General features: G+C 33.6%; 1 non-coding gene and 1 pseudogene across 1 annotated transcript; one reads left to right on the plus strand and one right to left on the minus strand.

Moving 5' to 3' along the window:
* LOC133821931 (uncharacterized) overlaps window positions 1-15,399 on the minus strand; it is a 40,329-nt pseudogene extending 24,930 nt beyond the window's left edge.
* Window positions 7,886-7,992, plus strand: LOC133813720 (small nucleolar RNA R71). The gene has a single exon (XR_009884723.1). It is a non-coding gene; the product is annotated as a small nucleolar RNA R71 (small nucleolar RNA).
* Window positions 15,400-16,118: the final 719 nt, after the last annotated feature.

A 16,118-nucleotide genomic window follows, 5' to 3' on the forward strand; every position in this document is an offset into this window, starting at 1 on the left:
CGGGAAGAAAGGAAAGCTTAGTCCCCGATTTATAGGTCTTTTTGAGATATTGGACAAGTTGGGAACAGTTACATATAGATTAGCCCTACCGCCAACTTTAGCAGATAGTCACAATGTATTTCACATCTCGATGCTGCGTAGATATGTGTCAGACCCATCTCACATCCTCAAGTACAATACGATAGAACTACAGGAAGACATGAGTTACGAGGAATGACAGATTAGCATCCTAGATAGAAAGATGAAAGAATTATGGTCTAAGAGTATTCCGATAGTCAAGGTCCTATGGAGTAATAGTTCTGAACAGAAGGCTGATGGTCCCAAAACGGGATGTTTTAATAATTAAACTCGCAAGTGCACGAATCGTTTCGGAATATAATGTTCATGTAAGTACGAGGTCGAACCCATGGGAGTTGACTAACATCAAAAGAAACTATTTCAAACAAAGCAATAATATTCTAACCTAGTTCCAAATATTTGATGAGATTTTGTTTTAGAAAAATAAAACACAAGTAATAAAAAAAATTTAAGATTAAATAGAAGAATTGTTTTCAAATGAGATATATAAAATAAGATTATTAAGATGTTAGAATCCACAAAATGCAAGTTCAATAGTATTTATAAGTATATTGATTCCCAAGTTTTAATATAGTTGAAATAAATCACACTATATATTTTTTCAAAATATATTTTCTATTCAAGCACAAGTTACTCTTTCAAAAAGGTAGGATTTTTCTTCACTTATATAAGATATAATTTCTAAGCATTAGTTGTGTTACAACCTAATGAAACTACAAAAAATCAAAGAGATTATGTTTAGGAAAAATATGATACTTATGCTCTAAGAATTAGATGTGAACAATTTAATGAAAAACATTTAATAAAAGAATATCATATTTTTTTGCATAATGAAGAACTAAGTGTAATATGCTTTAACACTCAATAATAGATGAAAAATGCATATCATTGATAGAAAAATCCATAAACAATGTTACACAAATGGGAAATCAACATACAATAAAAAATACTATCTAGTTACATTTTGCTTCATCATCATCTTAATAACCTTTGAAAAAGATTAGAAGCTCATAACTAGATAAAAATTACAAAATAACATACTTGACATGCTCTTCAAAAGATGAAAATGGTAGAGAGAAACTAGTGAAAAGAAGAGAAAAATATGTAGAAGAGGTTGAAAAATATGAAGAAGAAGAGCCCCCCCAAATGGTCTTACAAGACTCTATTTATAGGAAAAATATGGAGATTAAATTAATCAAATTAAAATAAATAAATTGATTAATTTAATTGTGTTGGGAAGTGGTAGGATAAATAGAGTAAGTGTAAGAGTATTGGAAAAATGAAATGTTTGGTTGGGTAAAAGATTAGTGAAAAGTTAGGGTAAAAAATGAATTAGGAATGTTTATTTAGGTAAGAAAAATAGGGAAGAGTGAATTGATATTTTAGTGAAAAATATTGGAACTAAAAATGTCACTTTTTGGTCTTTTTGTGGCTGTGGCAGAGTGTAAATTGGGTCAGGCATTTGGGCCAGGCGGGCTGAAATGGGGCAGCTGGTGGGCCTTGAAGCTGTTTCGGTAGAGAGCTGGAGCTGCTTGGAGTTGGGCCTTCTGCTGAAGGATTCGGGCCCATGTGGCTGGATTGAGGTTGATGCTATATGGAGCTCACGTGGGTGATTTGATGAAGGAGCTGAATTGTGAGATGCTGGAGTGATGACTTTGAGGTTGATGATCTGGCGTGGAGGCTTGCTTTGTGTTTGCTGAAGAGGTGATATATGTGATATATGTTGAAGAGGTGATATATGTGATATATCTTGCTAGTTGATGGTTGGAGAAAGTCAGGCGTGAGGATAAGGAGAAAGGTGGCTGGGAGTATATGCTTGATGTGTTTTGCCTGGGCAGGTGGTAGGGAATGGCTTTTGGGCCTTTGAAAAATACCACTTTCTTTGCTTTCCCTTTACAGAAATGCCATTTTTTTCACCATTCTTCTTGTTTTTCATACAAAAAATTCCCTATAAAACAAACATAAATTAAATTAAAACTAAATATTTTCAATAATGAAATATACAATAAAAGTTCAATGAAAATATTAATTAAAATTTAATTTACTTAAACATTTAAGCTCAAAATTGCATATTTTTACTCCTAACTTAACAATATTAATTTTAAATAATTAAGCCATAACATTTTACAATAATATAACAATAAAAATACACAAAAATCTATAAAATTAAAATAAACCTAATAAATTCAAAATTACTTAAAAAACTTAATAAATCAATTAAAAACTCAAGAATTAAGCAACAATTAGCACATAAAAAATGGTAAAATAGCTCTATTTTGTAGAGTTATCACACCCCCAAACTTAGAATTTTGCTAGTCCTCAAGCAAAAGAAAAATAAAAAACACACATATTTTTTATTTGGTGATATCAAAAATGTCCTCAAAGATTGCACATTGAAAATAATTTATAAAAAATATGAATCAAAATTAACCTTATGTAATTAATTCCATAGTCAATCTTGCTTTGAAAATATATTTTAAATTAGAAGTCCAAAACTATTTATCAAGTTATTATGTGAATTTTGGAAAAATTGTTGTAATAAACTATTTATTTTCACATATTATGATGAATAATTATTTTTCAAAATTTCATTTTCATTTTTTTTAAGCAAAATTGACCCAAGAATTAAACACAAAGCTTAATAAAGATTCATATATTTTTTTAAACTAAAATCAAACTCAATCAAGGGTATTATCATAGGAAAAACGGATATCACCAAAGGGGTTTTTTTTTTTTTTTTTTTTTTTTAGTTTTTGATAAAATATAAAAGTACAAAACTATATATATATTACTAGAAAGATAATATTAATTTTTTTTTTTAAAAGAAATTCTACCATTTTCAAATATATGAAAGAAGTAACCATATAAACCCACTACCCCCAAACTTAATTTATGCATTGTCCTCAATGTATCAAAATACAAATATAAATTGAAGTGCGAAAGAGTTTAGAGTTTTAGAATGGCCGTACCTCATCATGGAGCATGTCAAGAGTGCAAAAAAGAAACAAAAATCAAAACAAGAAGTTAACCTAAAAACATAAATAAAACACACATTTACCAATAATTGATGAGAGCGATCAAGGACCATGGTAAATAGGATCCTCAAGAAGGATTTCATCCACTTTAGCAGTTTTCAATTCTAAAAATGGTTTCAATTTTTGTCCATTCACTTTGAATACATTACCATTATTAGGATTTTCAATTTCAATGGCTCCATGTGGAAAAACAGTGCGAACAATGTATGGACCTACCCACCTAGAGCGTAACTTCCCCGGGAAGAGATGCAAACGAGAATTGTATAAAAGGACTTTTTGACCGGGAGAGAAATCTTTTCGCAAAATGTTTTTGTCATGGTAAATCTTCATTCGATCCTTATATTTTTTGGAATAGTCATATGCATCATGCCTAAGCTCTTCTAACTCATTTAATTGAAGCTTTCTTCTCTCACCCGCTTTGTCTAATGAAAAATTCAATTGCTTAATTGCCCAATAGGCTCTATGTTCTAGCTCAACGGGTAAATGACATGCCTTTCCATACACAAGTCTATAGGGAGACATTCCAATGGGTGTTTTGTATGCGGTTCTATATGCCCATAATGCATCAATGAGTCTTAAGGACCAATCTTTCCTAGATGGATTGATAGTTTTCTCTAAGATGTGCTTAATTTCCCTATTTGATATTTCAACTTGACCACTAGTTTGTGGGTGATAAGGTGTAGTGACTTTATGTGTAATACCATATTGTTTCATTAAATGCTCAAAAGATCTATTACAAAAGTGTGTACCGTTATCACTAATGATAGCACGTGGTGAGCCAAAACGGGAGAAAATATTTTCTTTTAAAAACTTAAGCACAACTTTATGGTCATTTGTGTGGCATGCAACAGCTTCAACCCATTTAGACACATAATCAACACCAACAAGAATGTACAAGTTACCAAAGGAGTTAGGAAATGGACCCATAAAATCAATGCCCCAAACATCAAATATTTCAACAATAAGGATAGGATTCAAAGGCATCATGTTTCTTCTAGTTACACTTCCTAACATTTGACAACGTTCGCAAGATTTGCAATAAACATAAGTGTCATGAAAAATAGTAGGCCAATAAAATCCACATTGTAAAATTTTCAAAGCAGTTTTCTTACCACTAAAATGTCCACCACATGCATGATCATGACAAAAAGATATGATTTTAGTTTGATCACAATTTGGAATGCATCTCCTTATTATTTGATCAGGGCAATATTTAAACAAATAAGGATCATCCCAAATGAAATTTTTCACTTCAGAATAAAATTTAGATTTGTCATGCTTAGACCAATGAGCAGGAATTTCACCAGTGACCAAATAATTCACAATGTCAGCATACCAAGACAAAGAAGATACATGCATGAGTTGTTCATCAGGAAAAGTTTCAGTTATAGTGGTGGATTCATTATTAGTCTCAACAACAATTCTAGACAAATGATCAGCAACAACATTTTCAGAACCTTTTTTATCTCGTATCTCTAAATCAAATTCTTGTAAAAGCAAGATCCAACGAATTAAGCGAGATTTAGCATCTTTTTTCGACAAGAGATATTTCAATGCAGCATGATCAGAATAGACAATTATTTTAGATCCTAACAAATAAGACCTAAATTTCTCCAATGCAAACACAACAGCAAGCAATTCTTTTTCAGTTGTAGAATAATTTAATTGAGCATCGTTCAAAGTTTTGCTAGCATAGTAGATTACATGAGGTAACTTGTTAATTCTTTGTCCTAGAACAGCACCAATAGCATAATCAGAAGCATCACACATTATTTCAAAAGGAATATTCCAATCAGGAGGGCGAATAATAGGTGCACTAGTCAAAAGGGATTTCAATTTTTCAAAGGCAACATGGCAATCATTATCAAAGACAAAAGCATTTTCTTTTCCTAGCAAATGACATAATGGGCGCGAAATTTTGCTAAAGTCTTTTATGAATCTCCTATAAAAACCGGCATGGCCTAAGAATGATCTAATTTCTTTTATTGTCTTAGGTGGAGGAAGTTTTGAAATAAGGTCAACTTTTGCTTTATCAACTTCGATTCCCTCAGATGATATTACATGACCTAAAACAATTCCCTTTTTAACCATAAAATGACATTTTTCCCAATTAAGAACTAAATTCTTTTCTTTGCAACGAATTAAAACAAGAGAAAGATGGTGCAAACAGTCATCAAAAGAATTTCCAAACACAGAAAAATCATCCATAAACACTTCAAGATTTCTTTCAACCATATCAGAAAATATTGCAATCATACACCTTTGAAAAGTTGCGGGAGCATTACAAAGACCAAAAGGCATGCGACGATATGCAAAGGTTCCAAAAGGGCAAGTGAAGGTAGTCTTTTATTGATCTTCAGGGGCAATGGGGATTTGGTTATATCCCGAATAGCCATCAAGAAAACAATAATATGCATGGCCAGCTAAACGTTCAAGCATTTGATCAATAAAGGGTAAAGGAAAGTGGTCTTTTCTAGTAACATTATTTAGCTTTTTATAGTCTATACACACTCTCCACCCCGTTTGCACTCGAGTAGGGATTAATTCATTTTTCTCATTTTCAACAACTGTGATCCCAGACTTTTTAGGCACTACTTGAACTAGACTAACCCATTGACTATCAGAAATAGGGTAAATGATACCTACATCTAACAGTTTAAGTACTTCTTCCCTACCGACCTCTTTCATATTTGGATTTAACCTTCTTTGACATTCCCGAGAGGTTTTAGCATTTTCTTCTAGATGGATTCTATGCATGCATATGGATGGGCTAATTCCCTTGATGTCTCCAATAGTCCAACCTATGGCTTCCTTATGTTATCTAAGGACATCTAACAATTTATCTTCTTGTTCTTTATCTAAAGCAGATGCTATGATAACAGGCAAGGTTTCAGACTCTCCTAGAAAAACATATTTTAGATCTTCTGGCAAAGGTTTAAAGTCTAACTTTGGAGACTCGGAAATTGATTGAACATGATCTAAGGGTGAAAAGGGTTCAACTTTGGTTCCATTTAAGGGTATAGACTCTAACAAAGAATTCACATCATCATTAAAATCATCAATATGCAAGTTCATACCAAAGTATTTTTCACAAAAATCAAGTAAGTCACTTCCATCATCTTCACATATACTCTCTATCATGTTAACTTCATGCACTTCCTCACACTCAACGGATTTAGCAACATTAAAAACATTTAATTCAACAGTCATGTTTCCAAACGATAATTTCAATACACCATTACGACAGTTGATAATTGCATTAGATGTAGCTAAAAATGGTCTACCTAGAATGATGGGTATTTGAGCATGAGCATTTTCAACAGGTTGAGTGTCAAGAACAATAAAGTCCACAGGGAAATAGAATTTATCCACTTTAATTAAAACATCTTCTACAATACCTCTAGGGATTTTCACTGAACGATCGACTAATTGAAGTGTTATAGAAGTTGGTTTTAATTCTCCTAGACCAAGTTGCTTATACACAGAATAAGGCAGTAAATTCACACTAGCTCCTAAATCAAGTAAAGCTTTGTTAATGAAATGATCGCCAATGATGCATGAAATTGTTGGACAACCGGGATCTTTATACTTGACAAGGCTTTTATATTGAATTATGGAGCTAACTTGTTCAGTTAAAAACGCCTTTTTTTGGAACATTTGTGTTTCTTTTAACAGTGCAAAGGTCTTTTAAGAATTTAGAATAGGCAGGAATTTGTTTAATGGCATCTAAGAAAGGAATGTTTATACTTACTTGTTTGAAAAATTCTAAGATGTCACTATATTGGTTGCCTTTCTTGAGTGGAATTAATCTTTGTGGAAAAGGAGCTTTTGGGATGGAAGGAAGGATTTGAGCATCATCTTTTGAAAGCTCATTTGTGTTGGAACTTTGAGGTTGGCTTTGGTCTTTTTCAACTTGAGGTATGTAATCGGGTTTGACAATTTGTTTTCCGGACCTAAGAGTTGAAATAGACTTAGCTTCTTCTTTATGACTAGGAGTTCCTATTTCATATTGGCCTTTAGGATTTGGGATGGGTTGGCTAGGAAATCTTCCTTTTTCTCTCTCGGTTACAGCACTAGCAAGTTGACCCAATTGTGTCTCGAGTTTGGCAATGGATTGAGACTGATTTTGTAAGATTTGTTGGGTGGATTGCATGAATTGTTGTAAGGTGTCTTCTAAGGAAGGTTTTCTTTGTGGAGGGTAAGGTTGACTTGGTTGGGCATGATTTGGATTTGGCAGGTGGAATTGGTTTCCTTGGTTCATTTGTGGTTGGTTTTGTCTCCATGAAAAATTAGGATGGTTTCTCCAATTTGGATTGTATGTGTTGGAAAATGGGCTATCAGAAGAAGGTTTTCCATATGAATGTAAAGCATTAGCCTCTTCAGAAAATGTTTCAACAAAAGAAGGACATGATTGAGCATTATGACATGAACTAGCACATAAAGAACAAACATCTTTTTTAGGTTGCACATGAGAATTCATAGATTGACTTATTACTAAGGCTTCTACTTTTCTTGCTAATTTATCAAATGATGTTCTTAAATCACTTTCTTCTTTTATTTCATATTGTCCTTCTCTTTTTGGTGAAGGGTTGGCTCTAGACCTAGGCTCAGAATAATTCCATTGTTGTGAATTAACAGACAATTCTTCAAGAGCGTCCCAAGCCTCTTGCCCTTGCAATTTTAGAAATTTTCCAGTATGCATAGATTGAATCATTTGTCGGTTTGAAGGGGTTAAACCATCATAAAAATATTTTACAAGTCTCCATTTTTCAAAACCATGGTGGGGACATTTTAATAATAAATCTTTAAATCTTTCCCAACATTCATAAAATTCTTCATTATCTTTTTGATAAAATTCGGAGATTTCTCTTCTTAAATTATCAGTTTTGGACATGGGGAAAAATTTAGCAAGGAATTTATTAAAAAGTTGATCCCAAGTAGTTATGGTTCCAGTTGGAAGCGAGTTTAACCAAGCTTTGGCTCTATCTTTTAAAGAAAAAGGAAACAACCTAAGTTTAACCGACTCATCAGAAAAATTTTGAAAACGAAAGGTTGAGCAAATTTCCAAAAAATCTTTTACATGCATGTATGGATCCTCTCTTTCTAAACCATAAAATGATGGTAACAATTGAATGATTGATGGTTTAAGTTCAAAATGAGTGGCATTAGTAGTGGGCAAAACAATGCATGATGGGGCATTAGATGAAATAGGTGAAAAGTATTCAAGAAGAGTTTTTTCTTGCACAACATTAGGTTCTTGTTCCATTATGCTTAAACTTTCAAAAACACTTTCAATTTCACGTACAGACACTAATTTTTTCACCAAACGATTTTTTGAATTACGATGCCACTGATGCATACAATGTCACAGATTTCACCAAGTAACACAAACAATCACAAGAAAACAAATTTCTGATGTGGAAGATCAGTTAGAACCGCAACCACAGAGCATACTTATAACAAGAAGAGATTACAATATTTATATAAATATATAATTTTTTTGTTATGATTTTTATGATTTTTTATTTTTTTTTTGTTTAACTTGTTCCCAGGCCTATTTGATTCCACTTACTCACAACTTAATAACAACTCCCCGAGGTTAATTAATAAGCGTGGATGGGAACTTTGCCAAATTTCCTTTAAGCAAAAATTGCTTATGTTGAAAGAACAAGCTTTTGTTTTTTTAGTTTTTTTTTTCAAGTATTTTCTTAAACAATAAAATTACAACTAACTAAATGCGATAATTAAGAAGAAATAAAATAAAATGACAATAGCAATAGTAAATAGTTATATAAAAATTAGGAGGCACTTATGCCATCAACTAAATGATCAACAAAAATAAAATTAGGAGGCACTAATGCCATCAACCAACAATAATAATAATAATAATAATAAAACTTAGGAGGCACTAGTGCCATCAACTAAGATAAATAAAAATAAATAAAATAAAATAAAAGCTAGGAGGCACTAATGCCATCACTAGAAGAGATAAATTGCTCAAGTATGTAGGAGGCAAAAATTGCACTCAACTATCAAGTATTTAGGAGGCACTAATGCACTCAACTAATAAGTAAGTAGGAGGCACTAAATGCCATCAACTACCAAGATATATATATAATATAATATATAACAATATAAATATATTTATATAATATAAATAATATGTATGATATAATATATAACAATATAAATAAATATATATATAACTTTTTTTTTTTTTTTTTTTTACTCTTTTTTTCAATTTTTTTTTATAGATATATATATATATATTTTTTTACTTTTTTTTTAAAGATAATTGTGCAAATAAAAAAAAATAAAAAATAACTAGTAGAAGAATGTTACTTACCTTGTAGAAAGATCGTTTCTTTCTAGCAACTCCCCGGCAACGGCGCCAAAAACTTGATGGTCCCAAAACGGGATGTTTTAATAATTAAACTCGCAAGTGCACGAATCGTTTCGGAATATAGTGTTCATGTAAGTACGAGGTCGAACCCATGGGAGTTGACTAACATCAAAAGAAACTATTTCAAACAAAGCAATAATATTCTAACCTAGTTCCAAATATTTGATGAGATTTTGTTTTAGAAAAATAAAACACAAGTAATAAAAAAAATTTAAGATTAAATAGAAGAATTGTTTTCAAATGAGATATATAAAATAAGATTATTAAGATGTTAGAATCCACAAAATGCAAGTTCAATAGTATTTATAAGTATATTGATTCCCAAGTTTTAATATAGTTGAAATAAATCACACTATATATTTTTTCAAAATATATTTTCTATTCAAGCACAAGTTACTCTTTCAAAAAGGTAGGATTTTTCTTCACTTATATAAGATATAATTTCTAAGCATTAGTTGTGTTACAACCTAATGAAACTACAAAAAATCAAAGAGATTATGTTTAGGAAAAATATGATACTTATGCTCTAAGAATTAGATGTGAACAATTTAATGAAAAACATTTAATAAAAGAATATCATATTTTTTTGCATAATGAAGAACTAAGTGTAATATGCTTTAACACTCAATAATAGATGAAAAATGCATATCATTGATAGAAAAATCCATAAACAATGTTACACAAATGGGAAATCAACATACAATAAAAAATACTATCTAGTTACATTTTGCTTCATCATCATCTTAATAACCTTTGAAAAAGATTAGAAGCTCATAACTAGATAAAAATTACAAAATAACATACTTGACATGCTCTTCAAAAGATGAAAATGGTAGAGAGAAACTAGTGAAAAGAAGAGAAAAATGTGTAGAAGAGGTTGAAAAATATGAAGAAGAAGAGCCCCCCCAAATGGTCTTACAAGACTCTATTTATAGGAAAAATATGGAGATTAAATTAATCAAATTAAAATAAATAAATTGATTAATTTAATTGTGTTGGGAAGTGGTAGGATAAATAGAGTAAGTGTAAGAGTATTGGAAAAATGAAATGTTTGGTTGGGTAAAAGATTAGTGAAAAGTTAGGGTAAAAAATGAATTAGGAATGTTTATTTAGGTAAGAAAAATAGGGAAGAGTGAATTGATATTTTAGTGAAAAATATTGGAACTAAAAATGTCACTTTTTGGTCTTTTTGTGGCTGTGGCAGAGTGTAAATTGGGTCAGGCATTTGGGCCAGGCGGGCTGAAATGGGGCAGCTGGTGGGCCTTGAAGCTGTTTCGGTAGAGAGCTGGAGCTGCTTGGAGTTGGGCCTTCTGCTGAAGGATTCGGGCCCATGTGGCTGGATTGAGGTTGATGCTATATGGAGCTCACGTGGGTGATTTGATGAAGGAGCTGAATTGTGAGATGCTGGAGTGATGACTTTGAGGTTGGTGAGCTGGCGTGGAGGCTTGCTTTGTGTTTGCTGAAGAGGTGATATATGTGATATATGTTGAAGAGGTGATATATGTGATATATCTTGCTAGTTGATGGTTGGAGAAAGCCAGGCGTGAGGATGAGGAGAAAGGTGGCTGGGAGTATATGCTTGATGTGTTGGGCCTGGGCAGGTGGTAGGGAATGGCTTTTGGGCCTTTGAAAAATACCACTTTCTTTGCTTTCCCTTTACAGAAATGCCATTTTTTTCACCATTCTTCTTGTTTTTCATACAAAAAATTCCCTATAAAACAAACATAAATTAAATTAAAACTAAATATTTTCAATAATGAAATATACAATAAAAGTTCAATGAAAATATTAATTAAAATTTAATTTACTTAAACATTTAAGCTCAAAATTGCATATTTTTACTCCTAACTTAACAATATTAATTTTAAATAATTAAGCCATAACATTTTACAATAATATAACAATAAAAATACACAAAAATCTATAAAATTAAAATAAACCTAATAAATTCAAAATTACTTAAAAAACTTAATAAATCAATTAAAAACTCAAGAATTAAGCAACAATTAGCACATAAAAAATGGTAAAATAGCTCTATTTTGTAGAGTTATCAAAGGCAACGTGGGAGTTGGAGGAAGACATGTTAGCCCGGTATCCGGAATTGTTTGATAAGTAAATTTCAAGGACGGAATTCTTTTTAGTGGGGTATGTAAATGTGGAATTTTTTCCTTGTGAATTCTATTCACAAGTGAAGCTCTATACTACAAGACATCCTGAAAGGGCATCACATGATGGTGAGGGAGTTGGGGTAAGAGAGTCACCCTCACTAGGCGAGGGACTTTGGCCACTTTCCAATTCAAACTTCACCCTCGCTATGCGAGGGTCCCCAGCTGGTCATCCGCGTGCGCCCCATTCCAGCAGGCATCAAGCCTCGTCTACACTCGGGAGAAGAAGGTTAGCCTCGCTACACGAGGCACCCTCGTTATGCGAGGGTGAGGCTTCGTGGTGGCATCCATGCCCCTAGCCTCGCGACGCTGCACCCGGGGGAAGGAAAGGCAGCCTCGCTATGCGAGGGTGCTGCCTTGTTATGACGCCCGTGTCCTGAGCCATGCCTACGCCTGAGGGAAAAGGGCCAGCCTCGCTACGCGAGGTACCCTCGCTATACGAGGGAGTGGCCTTGCCACGGCGTCCATACTGCGAGTCTCGTGTCCATGTGACCCGCATAAGCCGGCCCTGACCCCTGGCGCCTTGACTTCTCAGGACATGCATAGGTTGAAGCCTCCTTGGCATAGGCACGAGATCACTTGGGACAACCTTGCTTATATGCCAAACGAACATGGAGCATTGAACGGGAATTGATGAGGACAACCGAGTACGGAACACGTGCGCTGACACGGGGTGTACGGTTGTGGAGAGAACAGAGGCACGACCCTATGATCTTTGTCTGAGGAGTAGTGGCAGTACAGACCTGTACGAAGAGTAGTGGTACCACTTGGACACCCCCGACCATACGCCAGAGCCGACAGTACTTTGTCCTGGGCCACGACTCTGACACCATCAGGGTAGACACCACTACGCCCTGGGCCACTACACTATCAGAATACCTGTGTATGTCCCTGTGGTCTGGGACTTGTTTGTATCCTGGGCCAATAGAGCCCCCCCCTATAAATAGGCTCCAACCCCTTAGGCTAAGGGGTTGGAAAACTGAATGTAAAAGCGAGACTTATGAAATATATGCTTCTGGTTCTCATGCTTGCCTGAGTTTTCTCCTGTTGTTTAGAGTTCTTTCTATCTAATTCATAGCTTCTTATAGTATAGAGATTGAAGTTTTCTAACCATCAATCGTTGACGAGTTCTTACCGTCAACAGGGTAGAATTGTAGAGTCCCAGAATATTTACTTAACTAGCTAGATAGTAGTAGTAGTAGTTAGTATTAGTTTGTAGTATGTTAGATTCCGTGGATTTTGGTTCAAGTCGGGACTTAGTAGGACACTCGTAGCAATAGTTATGGATTTTATAAGTTTAAATTATAGGTTAGAAATATTAATTATAACATAGGGTTTAATTTTTTTAGTAGTTATGATTATTATAATATAGTATAGGTTTATGATATTAGTAGTCTTGTTTGTGGAAAATGGGGTGATTTCATAAGAATAAATTAATTATGATATTATTAAAAAGTATTATGGATCGAGCGTACATAAAGCCCAAAAGCCCAATAAGATTTTGGGCTTAGTAAATTCGAAATCAGCCTAGGGAATTAGAGTTTGTTATTTTATGGTTAGTTAAGATATTTGTGGATTAGGTTGTTATTTAGATAATTAAATAGATTTTCTATAACTTTAGGGCTGTAACTTCCGACCTATTTTTGACCTAGTTATGTTTTGAATTTTAAAAAAAAGTATTTCTAGAAAGTTGTAGATAATTGAATTATCTTTCTAACAGTATAAAGATTGTCTAAATCGGAATTCTAAAGCTCCAGTTATGTTGATTTTCCTACAGGCGAGTTTAGAGTTACGAGATTTAGGAAGTTAGAAGTTAGGATTCTATTTTATTTAATTTAAATTTGGATTATAGTTAGAATGAAATTAAGTATTTTTTTAAATAAAAGAAAGTTCTAGAAACTCTAGAATCTTCCAGAACCACTAAGAGCATGACACTTGTCATAATCATGGTTATTTAAAGATTTAAGTATTTTTTTAATAGGATAGTTTCACTCCTCAAACTGTATAAATAGGACCTAGTGCCCAGCCATTTTCTTCATTCTTCAAGCTGTGTTCAGAGCCTTCAAGCTGCTATGTAACGCCCTGCCAGGCGATGCGTCGCCTAGTACTTGGCGAAACATTGATTGGGTGTTTATTTCACAAATGAGCGATGCTTTGCCTCCTAGAGGCGATGCAATGCCGATGTCTCTGACTTGACGCTCCGAAATTTGTCTCAAAACATCCCCAAATGCTCCCAAACGTTTTGGGTACTCTCATATACTCCAAAGAAACACATTGGACCCAAAAAGATGATTTATAAATGCCTATAGCAAAAGTAAACTCTCACATGTTGACTTTTGTGAAATCGTTATGGGTCTTGCACCTCCTCATGCATAACTAATTTTACCATGTATTTAACCAATCATAACATTCTCCAATTTGGTTAAATAAATCCTTAATTCTCTAGCCAAACGATATCAATGCATAAAATAAAGTACCTTTTGGGTTTGAACTTTTTCTTACTGTAAACACTATAAAGCTTCTACCGAAATGCTAAGGTATTCTTAAAAGATTGAACCCATTATTCATAGTGATAAAAATCGGTAATGTCTCACACAACTCTATCTGATTACTCATATATTTCCCACTTTTCACGCTTAGCACTTTTATGGCCTTGTGATTGATCCATTCATGAACCATCAAGAGAGAAAACTCCTACTCTCTTGAGAGGCAGCACAACCTCTAGGTTCACATAGTTGAAATTCTTACAACATCTTTGCTACCTTTAGAGTTTCTTGTTGCTTTTCAAAAAAATATCATTAAAGCCTATGGCTTAACCCTCATGTCTGGTAGCAACCAACATTAACTCATCCTTGATGGGACTTATAAGTTGTTAATGTTGAAACTATTCCCTTATCAATGACTTGTTCATACCCATTGAACTCTACACTTGATGTATACAAGTTTTGAGTTGGGTTGCCATCATTGGAGAATTTATTGGTCAAGGAGTTTTAGTCCCATCCATCTATTTGTGGAACTCACCAAATCTCTCCTAAAAGATTTCACATATGAAATTGATATGATACTCTTATCAATAAATTCCCTCACACAGTCATGTCTTATACTTATATGTCTAGACTTCCCATTACATATCTTGTTGTAAGCTCTAATCAAAGTGGCTTGATAATAACAATGTATCGAAATTGTCGATACATCAATTGTAGTTTTCGGTATCTCCAACATGAGATCTCTTAGCCACTCAACCTCTATGTTGGTTGTCACTAGAGCTACAAACTCGGACTCCATGGTTGAGTGACATATACATGTTTTTTCTTATATCCCTAGGAAACGGTGCACCCCCACCAAGGGTGAACACCCAATGGGTTGTGGAGAGATAATCTCTTACATCGAATATCTAACTTGAATCGGAATATCCCTCAAGTATCTTACGAAGTTTAGAATATTGGATGCATAAATTTTTGGTCATTTTAAGGTATCCAAATACTTTTTCCACGTCCTTCCAATGTAAGATACTTGTGTTTCTAGTAAACCTTCTTAGTTTACAAACCACAAATGCAATGTTCGCTCTAGTACAATGAGCAAGATACATCAAACTCCCAATTGAACTTGCATACTCTAGTTGTGCCACCTCTCTCCCTTCATTCTTTTCAAGCTTTAGACTTGAATCGAAGGGTGGGTTTGCCTCTTTAATATTAAGATGACCAAACTTGTCAAGCATTTTCTCAAAAAAATGAGCTGGACCTAAGGCATACCCATCTACATTTCTTCTAACTTCTATACTAATATGGTATCAACCTTTCCAAGGTCCATCATTTTGAAGTTAGAAGATAGAAACATCTTCGTTTCATTTATGCCTTTCAAGACATTACTTAATATCAACATATCATCAATATATAAACACACTAGAATGACATAGTCCTCACAAGTCTTAGAGTATAAGAACTTGTCCGTACTATTATGTCTAAACCCATCCGAAGCAATGGCCTCGTCAAACTTCTCATGCCATTGTTTTGGTGCTAATTCTAAACCATATATTGATTTAAAAGGCCTACACACCTTCTGTTCATTTCCCCTTAGAACAAACCCTTCTAGTTGTTCCGTATACACCTCCTCATCGAGGTTACCATTTACAAATGTCGTTTTGAAATCCATTTGACGAACATATAGGTTGTGTATTGATGATAAGGAAAACAACAAACTTATAGATGTTGTCCTTGATACCGATGCATAAGTATATAATTAATCTATGCCCTCCTTTTTTCTAAACCCTTTCGCCACCATCTTTCCTTATAGGCTTTATGGTATCAACCATTAGTGTTGTATTTTCTTCGAAATACCCACTTGCAACCTATTTGTAACGCCCCAAATTTGCTAATAAGGCTTAATGCCTTGATTAGCATGCCGGGAGGAAAATAATTGATTTAATTATGTTATTAC

The sequence above is a fragment of the Humulus lupulus genome, chromosome 1 (assembly GCF_963169125.1).
Source record: "Humulus lupulus chromosome 1, drHumLupu1.1, whole genome shotgun sequence".
Classification (NCBI taxonomy): domain Eukaryota; kingdom Viridiplantae; phylum Streptophyta; class Magnoliopsida; order Rosales; family Cannabaceae; genus Humulus; species Humulus lupulus.